This window comes from Coccinella septempunctata, chromosome 4 (genome assembly GCF_907165205.1).
Source record: "Coccinella septempunctata chromosome 4, icCocSept1.1, whole genome shotgun sequence".
NCBI lineage: Eukaryota > Metazoa > Arthropoda > Insecta > Coleoptera > Coccinellidae > Coccinella > Coccinella septempunctata.
The window spans coordinates 7344740-7357704 of NC_058192.1; positions in this window are offsets into that span (position 1 = coordinate 7344740).

Here is a 12965-nt window from a genome sequence, read left to right on the forward strand (position 1 = left end):
AATTGCTGCAAAATGAATCCCCAAATGTTTGAATGTTGGCCAAAAGCGTGCAAGGGTAGAAGCATCGCGTTCGATCTGTGCTCGATTTAGAAACGATGTAGACTTCTTAAACCGAATTGTTACGATGGATGAGATTTTGGTACATTTCTACGATCCAGAAACGAAGCAACAATCGATGGAATGGCGACATTCTGGTTCTCCAAGACCTAAGAAGTTTCGTGTTCAAAAATCTGCTGGAAAAGTTCTTGCTTCAGTTTTTTTTTTTGAGATTGCCATGGAGTAGTCATGATTGATTTTCTGGATAAGGGTAGAACAATAACCGGAGATTACTGTTCGACATTACTGACCACTCTAAGGGAAAAAATTAAAGACAAATGACGCGGAAAGATATCCAGAGGTGTTTTTTTTTGCAGGACAACGCCCCTGCACAAAAATCTCATGTTGCCATGCAAAAAATTCGTGATTTAGGTTTTGAATTACAAGAACACCACCCTTATTCACCAGATTTGGCTCTATCCGACTATCATCTCTTTCCTCAACTGAAAAAAGTTTAAAAGGTCGTAGATTTTCTTCCAACGAGGAGGTAATAAAAGCTGTGGGGGTCTGGTTTGCAGAGCAAGAAGAAACATTTATTTTGAAAGGTCTAGAGACCTTGCAGGTTCGCTGTAATAACAGTATCCAATTAAAAGGAGAATATGTTGAGTAATAAAATATTTTGACAATGAAATTTTGTTTGGTTCTATAGTAGGCTAAGAAGTTTTCAATTGTTGATTATGTTTATGAATGCCTCGACAATGGCCTACATGTAGCAGGTTTATTTTTTGACCTGTCGCGGGCATTCGATAGTTTATCACTTAAGTTCATACTCGACAAATGCTACAACTTGGGTTTTGGAGGGGTTTTTTCGGATTGGCTCCGGAGCTATCTTGAGGGTAGATCAATTTTTGTTAGAGTTGGTAGCTGCTTATCTGACGAAAATTATCTGAGTCTTGGAGTACCACAAGGATCGGTCCTTGGGCCTCTTATTTTTCTGCTCTTCATCAATGATCTCCCCGTTAATTTGAGAGCAATGTTCCTGAAAGTGCTCACGTGTAGAGGCTTTTCGTCGCTAATAAGGAACTTTATGATAAGTCTGTTTGCTGATGATGTTTCGGTAGTGGTTTCAGCCCTAACATTCGATGAGCTTCAGGCTCTATGTCAGCTATTAATAGAAAGTTTCGTAACCTGGTGTCATAAAAATAACTTAATGATAAACATAAATAAAACCGAATGTATTTACTTTACAATCGGGCAAAGTGATCGTATTCTGGTGCTTGACCATTTAAATAATGTTATTTTGTCTAAGAACGATACTAAATTTCTTGGCATTCACCTTGACAACCACTTGAAATGGGGCTTGCACGTAGAGTCCGTATGCAAAAAGTTGAACAGTTCTTACTATGCCATGAATAGGGTTAAAAACTTACTTCCGCTAGAGTCACTCATAAACATCTACTACAGTTTGGCTTATAGCCACTTATCCTATAATATTCTGCTGTGGGGAAACTGTTCGGACGTTGGAAGAGCTTTTATATTACAGAAGCGTATCTTGCGATTGATATTCAGTATACCTTCACGTTCATCCTGTAGACCCATATTTACAGAGCATAGAATACTAACCTTACCTTCCATTTTTATTTTCAAATGTCTTCTGCACGTGAAAGAAAATGAGGAAAATATTGTTCGGTTGTCTAGTTTTCATAACTATGGTACCAGAAGTGAAAGAACTCTATTTGTCCCTAAGCATAAAACAACTAAGTTTGAGATGTCTCCTTCCTATCAATGTATTAGACTTTATAATCATTTGCCTCATAGTGTTCGATCTCTCGATTCCAGAAATTTTAGAAAAACTGTTAAGAACTTGATGCTGAACAAATGTTATTATACAGTAAATGAATACCTTAATGATGTTATATTGCTTAGATAATGTAATTTCTATTTTCCACCTTATGACTTGTCCTATACATTATAAATGTCTCAAAGGATCAATAAACGTTATTATGACTTTAGCCTTGCGGCTTTCACACTCCTCTCCAGAGGAAAATTCACTTATCCCAGATATCTCAGATATCAAAAGGATTAAGCTCTGTTGGAGCCCTTTCCAGGTTTTCGGGCTCGTGATGGTGGTCGGGTCCGGGTCGCTCCTCGCCTCCCTGCTGTAGGTTGGATTCCTGCTCCACCCGCACTTCCTGTCGGAGCAGACGGTGTTCCTCTGCATTCCCCATGTACTTGCGTACAGTTCTCGCCGTTCCGAGCAGTACCGCCTTCTGCATGACTCTATAGATATTTTCGTCCAACTGAAGTTTCCTCAAGTTCTCTAGTAGTTTCTTCGGTATCAGGCCTGTAGATGAAATGACAATAGGGATGGTCTTGATATCTTTCAGCTTCCACTGTCTTCTGGTCTGTTCCTCGAGATCTCTGTATTTTGAAATTTTTTCAGTGTGCCTATCTAGAAGATTGGTATTATTTGGAATTGCCACGTCGATGAATAGTGCTCTGTCCTCATCCTTATTGAGCAATATGAGGTCTGGTCTATTGTGGGTTATTTTTCGGTCTGTGAGAACCGTGCGATCCCAGTAGAGCTTGTGATGTTCGTTTTCCAGCACAGCTGGAATACGCTGGATACGCTGGATAATATTATTATTATTATATCCTCGTATACTTAAGTAGAAATTTTGGTAGGTTAGTTTGCCCATGTAGCATAAGTCTTGGAGATAACCAGCAGATGATGTTTTGAAATTACTAGTATTATCATCAACAAAAACACGAAACCTTCTATGTGACAGCTTGTTTTTAAGTAAGAGAACCATTTTGCCACACTCCAGATGAAAATTCCATAGAAAAGTTTGTTACCATCATCATCATCCTTTTTTTCCTATATGATAGATGATTTATTTATTGTTAGTAATGAGGTATAAGAATGATGATTGTTAACCCTAGCAGATTCCAAAACATATGGATAGATGCACAATAACTCTAGAACTCTTATACGCAGTAAATTTTCGTCTTTATCCTTCCAGGAGGTCAGGGATCCAGCTCTCTCGAAACCCCTCGTGATCACATTTCACGGAAAAAATCGGTCGATATTTCATATCGCGAGACAAGTTAACCAATATTATGTTATCTTTCATAAAAATCACGATGCGATACGCTCTGTGATCAAATCCATGCGAGGAGGCCCGACATCCACGGCCTCCTCTCCAGCAAGGAACAAGAAGGAGTTGATTGTCGTGTCCCGGGGCGCGGACCGTCTGCGATCTAATAGGCACCTTCGGACGCACGGACAGACGGACCGACGGACGGCAGCGCAGGCACCCGGATCGAGGGACCCCGAGGGCTGGAAGAGCTATTTCAAGACTGGTACTTCGGATATTACATGAAATCATGGGTGTTCACATAAGATCTTCGATCGGCAGTCCGGACGATTAGCCACTTGCTCCTACGGACCCTATCGACCGGACATTTCGGTGAGAATATCGAGGTTTGGCCGATTGATTGATCTCTCTTCCAAAAACTTGAAAAAAGAAACAATTCAAGTGCTTTAAACCCTTTTATACTAGATAAGAAATGAAACTGGAGTCTCTGTCTGTAATTTTCTTTTTGAAATATTTGTCTGTTTGTCCGGATTAGAATAGGGTAGAGAGTAGAGTAGAGAGAAGAATAGATAGTAGAGTAGAGAGTAGAGTAGATAGAAGAGTAGAGAGCAGAGTAGAGAGTAGAATAGATAGAAGAGTAGAGAGTAGAATGGACAGTACAGTAGAGAGTTGAGCAGACAGAAAAGTGGAGACTAGAATAAGATTAGAGAGTAGAGTGAAGAGTAGAGAGAAGAGAAGAATAGATAGTAGAGTAAAGAGTAGAGTAGATAGAAGAGTAGAGAGTAGAGTAGACAGAAAAGTATACAGGGTGTCCGGGGAGTAACTGTACATACTCATACCAGAGATAGAGTTGGACTAGCTGATTACGGATTGACTATAAAAAATTAATTTCTGGATTTCCTTAGAAAGCTACAGGGTGATTTTCCAACTTCATGGAAATACTTAGATTATCATAAAATCCAAACTTATTGACGGATCTTATTGAAACTTAGGAGGTTCTTGACACATGCTAAGGTTGAGTCAGAAAGATAACAATTATTCCATTATTCCAGGGCCGGACTCATTAATCTCCATTTAAAGTGTTCAGGTTAAAAAAAACACTTTGTATTTCGAATTACAAATAATTGATTAGCTTTTTTGAAAGAAGCTAAATTATGCTTCAATTTTTGGTACCGCTCAAAGTTGTCACATCAACAATTATTTTTTTATGAATTTTTTAATTTGGATAAAGTTCGAAAATTGCAATTTTTTTACCTGAACAGGACATACTCATCTTGTGCAGGATGAAAATAAATAATAAATTTTCTTAGAAAAGTCACTGAAGGTGAAGAAGACTATAATAATTTGTTGATATACTGGGTGGCCACCCCAGACGCGGATTTCACTTTGAGGGAGTAAATGAAGGTATTTTGAAAAAAAATTTGGTGATGTGTATAGGGTATACAGAAGCATATTTCAAAATTATTCTTATGTATACTGGGTGTTCGACAACAATGATATAGACCAAAGTTACACTTCTTCCAGTGGAGAGAACAGCTGATGAACCGAGTGATGAACAGAATAATCAACTGTTGCGATATTTTAAGAAATAATGGTGATATGATTCGAAAGGCTGTGTCCGATTTGAAAATTCGGCAAGAGAAATGTATACAAGCTATTGGTTTTCATTTCGAACCACTTTTGAAATATCGTTCATTTGTTAGTGTTTCGTTATTGAAGTGCTTATTAAAGCTCTGAACTTTTTTGTAAATTTTCTACTAATACATTCGCATTTTATATTCAAACATGACGTTTTCAGTTTTTTTCATGGTGAAAAATTCAAATTTTCGAACTTTATCTAAATTCAAAAATTCATAAAAAAATAATTCTTGATGTGACAACTTTGAGTGATACCGAGAATTGAAGCATAATTTAGCTTCTTCCTAAAAAACGAATCAATTATTTGTCATTTGAAATACAAAGTGTTTTTTTTGCCCTGAACACTTTAGATGAATATTAATGAGTCCTGCCCTGGAATAATGAAACAATTGATATCTTTCTGACTTGACCTTAGCATGTGTCAATAACCTCCCAAGTTTCAATAATATCCGTCAATAAGTTTGGATTTTATGATGGTCTAAGTATTTCCATGAAGTTGGAAAATCACCCTGTAGCTTTCTAGGGAAATCCAGAAATTAATTTTTTATAGTCAATGCGTAACCAGCTAGTCCAACTCTATCTCTGGTAAGAGTATGTACAGTTATTCCCCGGACACCCTGTAGACTAGAGTAAGAGTAGAGAGTAGAGAGTATAGAGTAGTGAGTAGAGAGTAGAGAGTAGTGAGTAGAGTGTAGTGTAGAGAGAGGAATAGACAGTAGAATAGAGAGTGGAGTAGACATAAGAGTAGAGACTAGTGTAGAGAATAGAGTGAAGAGAGTGAAGAGTAGAGAGTAGAGTAGAGAATGGAATAGATGGTATAGTAAAGAGTAGAGTGCACAAAAGAAGAGTAGGGACTAGAGTAAAGAGTAGAGAGTAGAGTGGATAGTTGAGTAGATAGTATAGTAGAGAGTAGAGTAGATAGTAAAGTAGAGAGTAGAGTAGATAGAAGAGTAGAGAGTAGAATAGATAGAAGAGTAGAGAGTAGAATGGACAGTACAGTAGAGAGTAGAGCAGACAGAAAAGTGGAGACTAAAATAAAATTAGAGAGTAGAGTGAAGAGTAGAGAGAAGAGAAGAATAGATAGTGGAGTAAAGAGTAGAGTAGATAGAAGAGTAGAGAGTAGAATAGATAGAAGAGTAGAGAGTAGAACGGATAGTACAGTAGAGAATCGAGTAGACAGAAAAGTGGAGACTAGAGTAAGAGTAGAGAGTATAGAGTAGTGAGTAGAGAGTAGTGTATAGAGAGGAATAGACAGTAGAATAGAGAGTGGAATAGACAGAAGAGTAGAGACTAGTGTAGGGAATAGAGTGAAGAGAGTGAAGAGTAGAGAGTAGAGTAGAGAATAGAATAGATGGTATAGTAAAGAGTAGAGTACACAAAAGAAGAGTAGGGACTAGAGTAAAGAGTAGAGAGTAGAGTGGATAGTTGAGTAGATAGTGTAGTAGAGAGTAGAGTAGATAGTAAAGTAGAGAGTAGAGTTGTCGGAAGAGTAGAGACTAGAGTAGAGAGTAGAGTGAAGAATAGAGTAGAGTGTACTAGAGTAGAGTAGAATGTTGTAGAAGTGTGTAGAGCAGTTGGAGTATAGAAATGAAGTGAAGTGAACTAAAACGAAGACCAAGATGAGTAAAGTGAAGTGAAATAAGAGAAATTCAGTGAAGAAAATTCATCCTCTGGGAATAACAATCCGATATTCAAACAAAAGTTATAGCCTCATGCACAAGGATATACAGGGTGTTTCATGAGTCGTTGGCCATAGCCCAATGGTGAATGCAGGTCATCCAGGCCTTTCATGATTTTTCAATCAACTACATAGTTTGTTCTAAGGAATTCTATTTTCACTTTGCATGGCACACTTGTCACAAGGGAATAGGAACCGGACGAGTTCATATATTATGTAGGGGATGTAAAAAATATAGATTTTGGGGCTTGAATGAAAAATCTGATATTCTGAGTGAACAAACCAATGAAATTTGATCGAAATCAGACCTTGCATAACAGAGTTATGGCTTTCGCAAATTCATGTCAATATTCATGAATCACCCCGTATCTCCGAAACTAATAACCTTAGGATACAAAACAAGCAAGTTTTCTGAAAGGCCTGGATGACCTGCATTCAGCATTAGGCCAACGACTCATGAAACACCCTGTATAATGTTCCTATCTGTCTTTCATTCATTCCATCCTTTGTCTCTTCAATCTATTTTTCGTATAAAAGAAATGCTTGCCAAAAGTTGTATTTATGCAAAGAGTTTTTAGGGCAAAAAATAAGTTTGCAATGCAATGATGTTTTCACAGTACAGTAACAAAAATACAATTAAATTTAACGAAAACTCTGCGAATCCCATAGTTCTAATTACCCTCAAAGTTTAACCTTCATGAGCACCATTAACTGCTCTGCATCTTCTCTGGATGACAAGTTGTCGAAGTACCCAATATAAAGGGTATAAAATATATTTGTCCCAAGTCACCCACCGAGTTGGGAGGCTTGGGACAGAAGTTAAAATCCCTTGATTTCTCAACTCTCAAATGAAATAGGTGACTTGGGACGGTGTATAGTTTTGGAAAATTAGAATTTGATATGATAGACCCCTATTACAGCGGAAGTAAATATATTGCAACTCAAATGTAAAAAACTAAACAAAACAAGGGAACTTCTTTGTGGAAATAACGTAAATAATAATATCCTGCGAAAAATAGGCATATTTCCTGCTGCCAATGCGCCACTTGTATCTATTCGGCATTGTCCTAAGTCACCCTATGAAACAACAAAATAAATGAATGAGATTCGTGTTGCCGTTTGATTTGTAAAGAACCTTGTTTCATGACATATCTAATATCCCACGTATCCAGAAAAAATATTACACATGCACAAAGTCAAACACATGTACAGGACAGTAGAAAGTATAAGGACCATAAAAACACGCGCTTTTACTCTCCTGAATTCGTTAACTTTTCCTGTCTATTCAAACGCTCTGGTCACGGCAAACTCAATAGGAATTAATTGTAAAACTAACCGAAAAGACGCTACACAATCTTATAAGTTTTCCCCTTCACTCATAAATGGTAACAAAGAAATCTGCAAGGGGTAATTGTCCCAAGTTACAGGACTGTCCCAAGTCACCCGAATCTACCGGTAGTTATGACGAGCAGTTTAATTTCATATTTGAATATATTGAATTCCGTATCAGCAAATATTTTTTATCAAAATACCGAATCTACCGGTAGTTATGACGAGCAGTTTAATTTCATATTTGAATATATTGAATTCCGTATCAGCAAATATTTTTTATCAAAATACCGAATCTACCGGTAGTTATGACGAGCAGTTTAATTTTATATTTGAATATATTGAATTCCGTATCAACAAATATTTTTTATCAAAATTGAAAAGATAATCGCTTCATAAATGTAATTTTTACACTTCGTACAGTGTCTGCAGCGTTGCTAGAAGGAATCGTAGGGACAATTTAATGATTTTTACCGATTTTATCCAGCATCTTCGTCGTCTAACATATCTTGGAATTCATGCGACGTGAAGTGCTCAGGGTGCAATCATTAAAATGTATGTATATTGTCCAGCAATGGCAATTCGAAGCAGTCAACACTTTAATAACCGCAACTGATTTATAGTAGCGGAATATGCCAACCACAGTAGCCCTGTGCGCCGCCGATTTACGATCATTTTCAACTTATTCCACGGGCCTATCGCTTTATTACTATTATTAGTCAAATTGACTTATTTTGAGTTCATGAAGGTAATTTCGCACAGACCATGTTTACACACACGACGGACAAGCCGATGAAAATGCCGGATTTAAGTGGTCCCTCTCAATCTAGTAGGTACACCGGTAGACGAAGATTAAATTGAGGTTTTTACGCTGTTTGTCAACAGATTGACTGAGGATCAATGTAGAGAATCTATTTTTTATCATCATATTATGGCTTTAATACAATACATTTTATGATTGGGATAAGAGTCACAATTCTACAGGAGGATGTATTGATATATAGTTAGCCGAGTCCACTTCCATGCATAAAAAAAATATTACGCTACCATAGCAACGAACAATATCTCATTAGAAGTGTCAGTGGGAAGTTTGAGGTCAAAAAAGTAAACCAGAGTAACGCAAGAAATTAAAAGAAAGAAGATGCCCACCGAAATTGTGAAAATCGAAAAATTGGAGTATCGAGCCATCATCAACTAGCTGTATTTAAAAGGGTTAAAAGGTAAGCAGATTTACGAAGATATGCTTAATACCTTTGGTGATCAATGTATTTCGTATGCGACCATGAAAAATTGGACTGCAAGCTTCAAAAGAGGTAAATTTTCCATTGAAGATGATGACCGATCGGGAAGGCCAGTTTTTTGTCAGTCCCCGAAAATATCGATGCAGTTCATGACATGATTTTATCAGACCATCAAATTGGGCTAAAATGGATATCTGAAACACTGAATATTTCATACGAACGCGTTCATCATATACATAGTTCACGTCAATTTGGACATGAGAAAAATTGCTGCAAAATGGATGCCCAAGTGTTTGAATGTTGACCAAGAGCGTGCATGGGTAGAAACATCGCGTTCGATCTGTTGGAAAAGTTCCTGCTTCAGTTTTTTGGGATTGCTATGGAGTAATCATGATTGATTACTCTTAATCTCAACTGAATTGCACTTGTATATCGTTCACAAGTTGTCAAAATTCATTATGTTATGCATTGAAAAGACGCCCATTTATTCTCTTGCACAGAAACGAAGTGCTTGAAATCAGTGTATCCTATTATTCATTTAAATAATATCTACCGCCTCTGGCATATCAACAACGAACAACATTGTTATAATTTCCATGGGACTACTACCAACCGTTTCCGCGTAGTAAATTTTTCAGATTGGCATGTGAAAAAACCTCCTCTGTAACGTTTTATCAATTACGAGCCCTACGGTTGCTTATAGATCTCATTAAAATAATTTTAATAGTAGGTTGGTAAATTCATATAATTTTGGGATGTGATGATAAGTTTGGGTTGATGAGCACGTTAAAGGAAATTGGTGCTATCGAATATTCATGATTGATGCTGACTTTCAATTCAACCAGAATAAAAAAATAGTTTTGATTCAAAGGAAGAGAGCACTTTGCGAAATTTGTTTGTTTCTTGTCAAAATTTCATGAGGTACTTGAAAACTAGTTGAGATAAACTCATGAAATGAAGAGGTTATCAATAAAGTGGTATCCCAGAATCATTATTCGAATTTCATCAAGAAGGCAGCATCCACAATTCCAGAATATTTTTCTTAGGATTCAACTAGCAATGTTCTACCCTCAAATACAGAGGATTGGGGGGAAAATCTGGTAGGACCATTGTTAGGTAATACTCAATAACTCAATTTTTCACCACATTTCAGCAAATTAGCTCCAATGATTCCTGTGAAAAGTCTGACGAAAGATGGACTGATGTTCCTTTTGAAATTTCATTCATTCAAGGTATGGAGTGGACCTTATGTAGCAAACTTCAAAGACCACTAAGCATAGTAATTAGGAATAACAATTTTTAAATTCCATAAAAATATACAGGGCGTCCATTTGAATTGAAAAATATGACACCAAAAGCGTTATCGGTCTTTGTACTATATTTATTTCCATTTATCGATTCCATTTCCGTGTATACCAGTATCAGTCCTTTCTCAGTCCCCAGTCTTCTTTTGAAGAAGAAGATCTACAGCAAACGCGAACTAAATTCCCGAATGACATTATTCCGCAAAATCCATTACACCACGATCATAAATAATAATCACCGGTATGATTATAAGCCTCTATAATGGAAACTGAAGAAGTACATAACCCTCAACAGCTCCGGACTTTTTCCTCCATTTTTTTTCCTATCTAAAAGCAGTCCTTGCTCTCTCGCCTGAGGCCAATCGGCAAAAAGCCAGCCTATCAATTACACATGGCGCATTTTTCAGACTAGAATACTCCTATACTTCTTCAGATTAAACCATAAATAAGAATCCTGTTATTGGTTTTTTAAATTGGAATTCAAGTCTCCTTGTCGGGCGGTGACATGACAGCTAGTTACTGTAAAAACAGGAAAATCTAGAAGGCTGACTGTGCGGATGGCGGCGCCACTTGTTACTGTCAACTCAACTATGCCTACTCGGATCACGGAGATGACGGTAGGTATGACCGCAAAAGGAGATCGATGGGCAAGGGGCGATTTTAGAGAAATTCTGAGGCATGCGATATTGCCGTTCGGAAGTACTTTATTTCTGTTCATTCCTCGAAACTCTATTCATAGTTTCCGAAGAAACCACACGCAATAGTTGTCGATCAATAAGGATCAAATTGAAAAAAGTGTACCTATATCATTCAAATGTGTTGAAATTCCAGACTTAAATAATTGGGCTTGCTGCAGTTTCTCATGTCCAAGCAAGATTAAAATTTATGACATCTTGGGCAATAGCGTCTATGGTTATATGAAGTCGATGACATCTAGATTCATGGTAGTTGAGGTGACTAACCTAGCTGATTGCGGGAAATGTTCACCCGGTGTTAAATCGGGCGGGCTTAAAGGCCACGACAGATTATTTTCTTCGAGTTGGGACTCAATCAACCCCATTACAATCTATTAGACTGCAGTATGTTGTGTTGGTCACCCTTTGAACCACTCAACATCTGAAATTTTCAACCGTCTTCATCTAAAACAAGATATCAATGGAATAACGAGGCATTAATTTAAACACGTGACATATAATTGTATGCTAATTTCTACCAGCACTTTTTGCAGTGGTGTATTCCTTGAAGATTACGCAAGAGTGTTTCTCTTTCTACAAAAATTCTTTACACAAATTACTCCATTCTTCTATGTTACCGATATTACGAAATGGACCAGTGTTCGAATTGGATAAGTTTGAACTATTTGAACGTTCGGTTTCTTATTTTATTTTTTCGATAACAAAAACTGTTGAAACAATTATTTCTTATGTATGTTTTTGCATATCGTAAATAAGATGGTAAATTTTCAACTTTAAAACTGTTGATTATTGATTTTCCATATATAGGAATCTGTAATACTGTAATCTTGATGCCTTTTCAGTTCGCCGGCGTTCCACGAGATGTCTTCGCAGGTAATAAATGCGAATGATAAAATAACCGGACGATACCTGAGAACGAATAAATTTGATTACATTATTTTATTGAATTCAGCAGCAGACGATATCATCGCGGCAAATTCGAATTCAATTACGTTAAGAAACCATCAATTAAGTCTAAATGAGCTTGTCATGAATGAACAGCAGCTACATGAGCCTTCCGAACCTCATCGTTACTATCGTTTTGAATGATTTGTTATTCGGAGATAAATTATTCGATTATTTGCATTTTCGCAAGTGATGAATTCCTGAGAGTTGTTTCTAATTTGTTTCAATTATTCGAATGAATAAAGATAAAGGGTGGCTCTCACGTATAAATGCATTTTAAGTGAGTATTAAGACTGAGTGTTTGTTTCTATTACGCCCAATTCGAAACGTTTTTATTTATGTTTTAATTTATGAAGATTGAGTTTAGCAGACTTGCGTTAATTACGAAAAGAGCTTCTGCCTTCCAGAAAAAATATATCGACTGAATGAAAGTGGTAACTGTTGGAATGAAATCCAATCTTCTATCTGGCTGATACTACTGACTATCGATTATTATCCTACAAATTTAAATATCTTCTTAACAAAGCGTTTTATGAGCGAGTTTAATTCTTTATTATCATGCTGTTTAGAAATCCTAAATTTCACTGTATTAATCTAATGTAATTAATGTAATGTTGTAATGTTACTATTTAAAATTGGCTCGTTGATAAACATAAATATATGTAGACCTTTCCCTATTTCCTCTATTATCGCAGAAATAATCCCAAACCAACTATTTTCAAGAAACTGCGAAGGCATATCGTGATTGCAGGAAAAACGATGACTTGTCTCACGATTCGAAAATTTTCATCGTCCTAAAGGCGAACTTCAAAATTTAACGAACTCCTGTCAGACGAGTGGAGATGAAAGACTTGAATGGCTTTTATCTCATGGTAGCTCATCATCCTGAACGGAGATCGTTGTGTTGTTTTCCCGCCAGTGGCGTAACAACTCACTGGTGCCCTATTTGGAGCAAATACGAGTAGGTAAATATTTTCAACGTTTCATTTCATTGTTCAGTG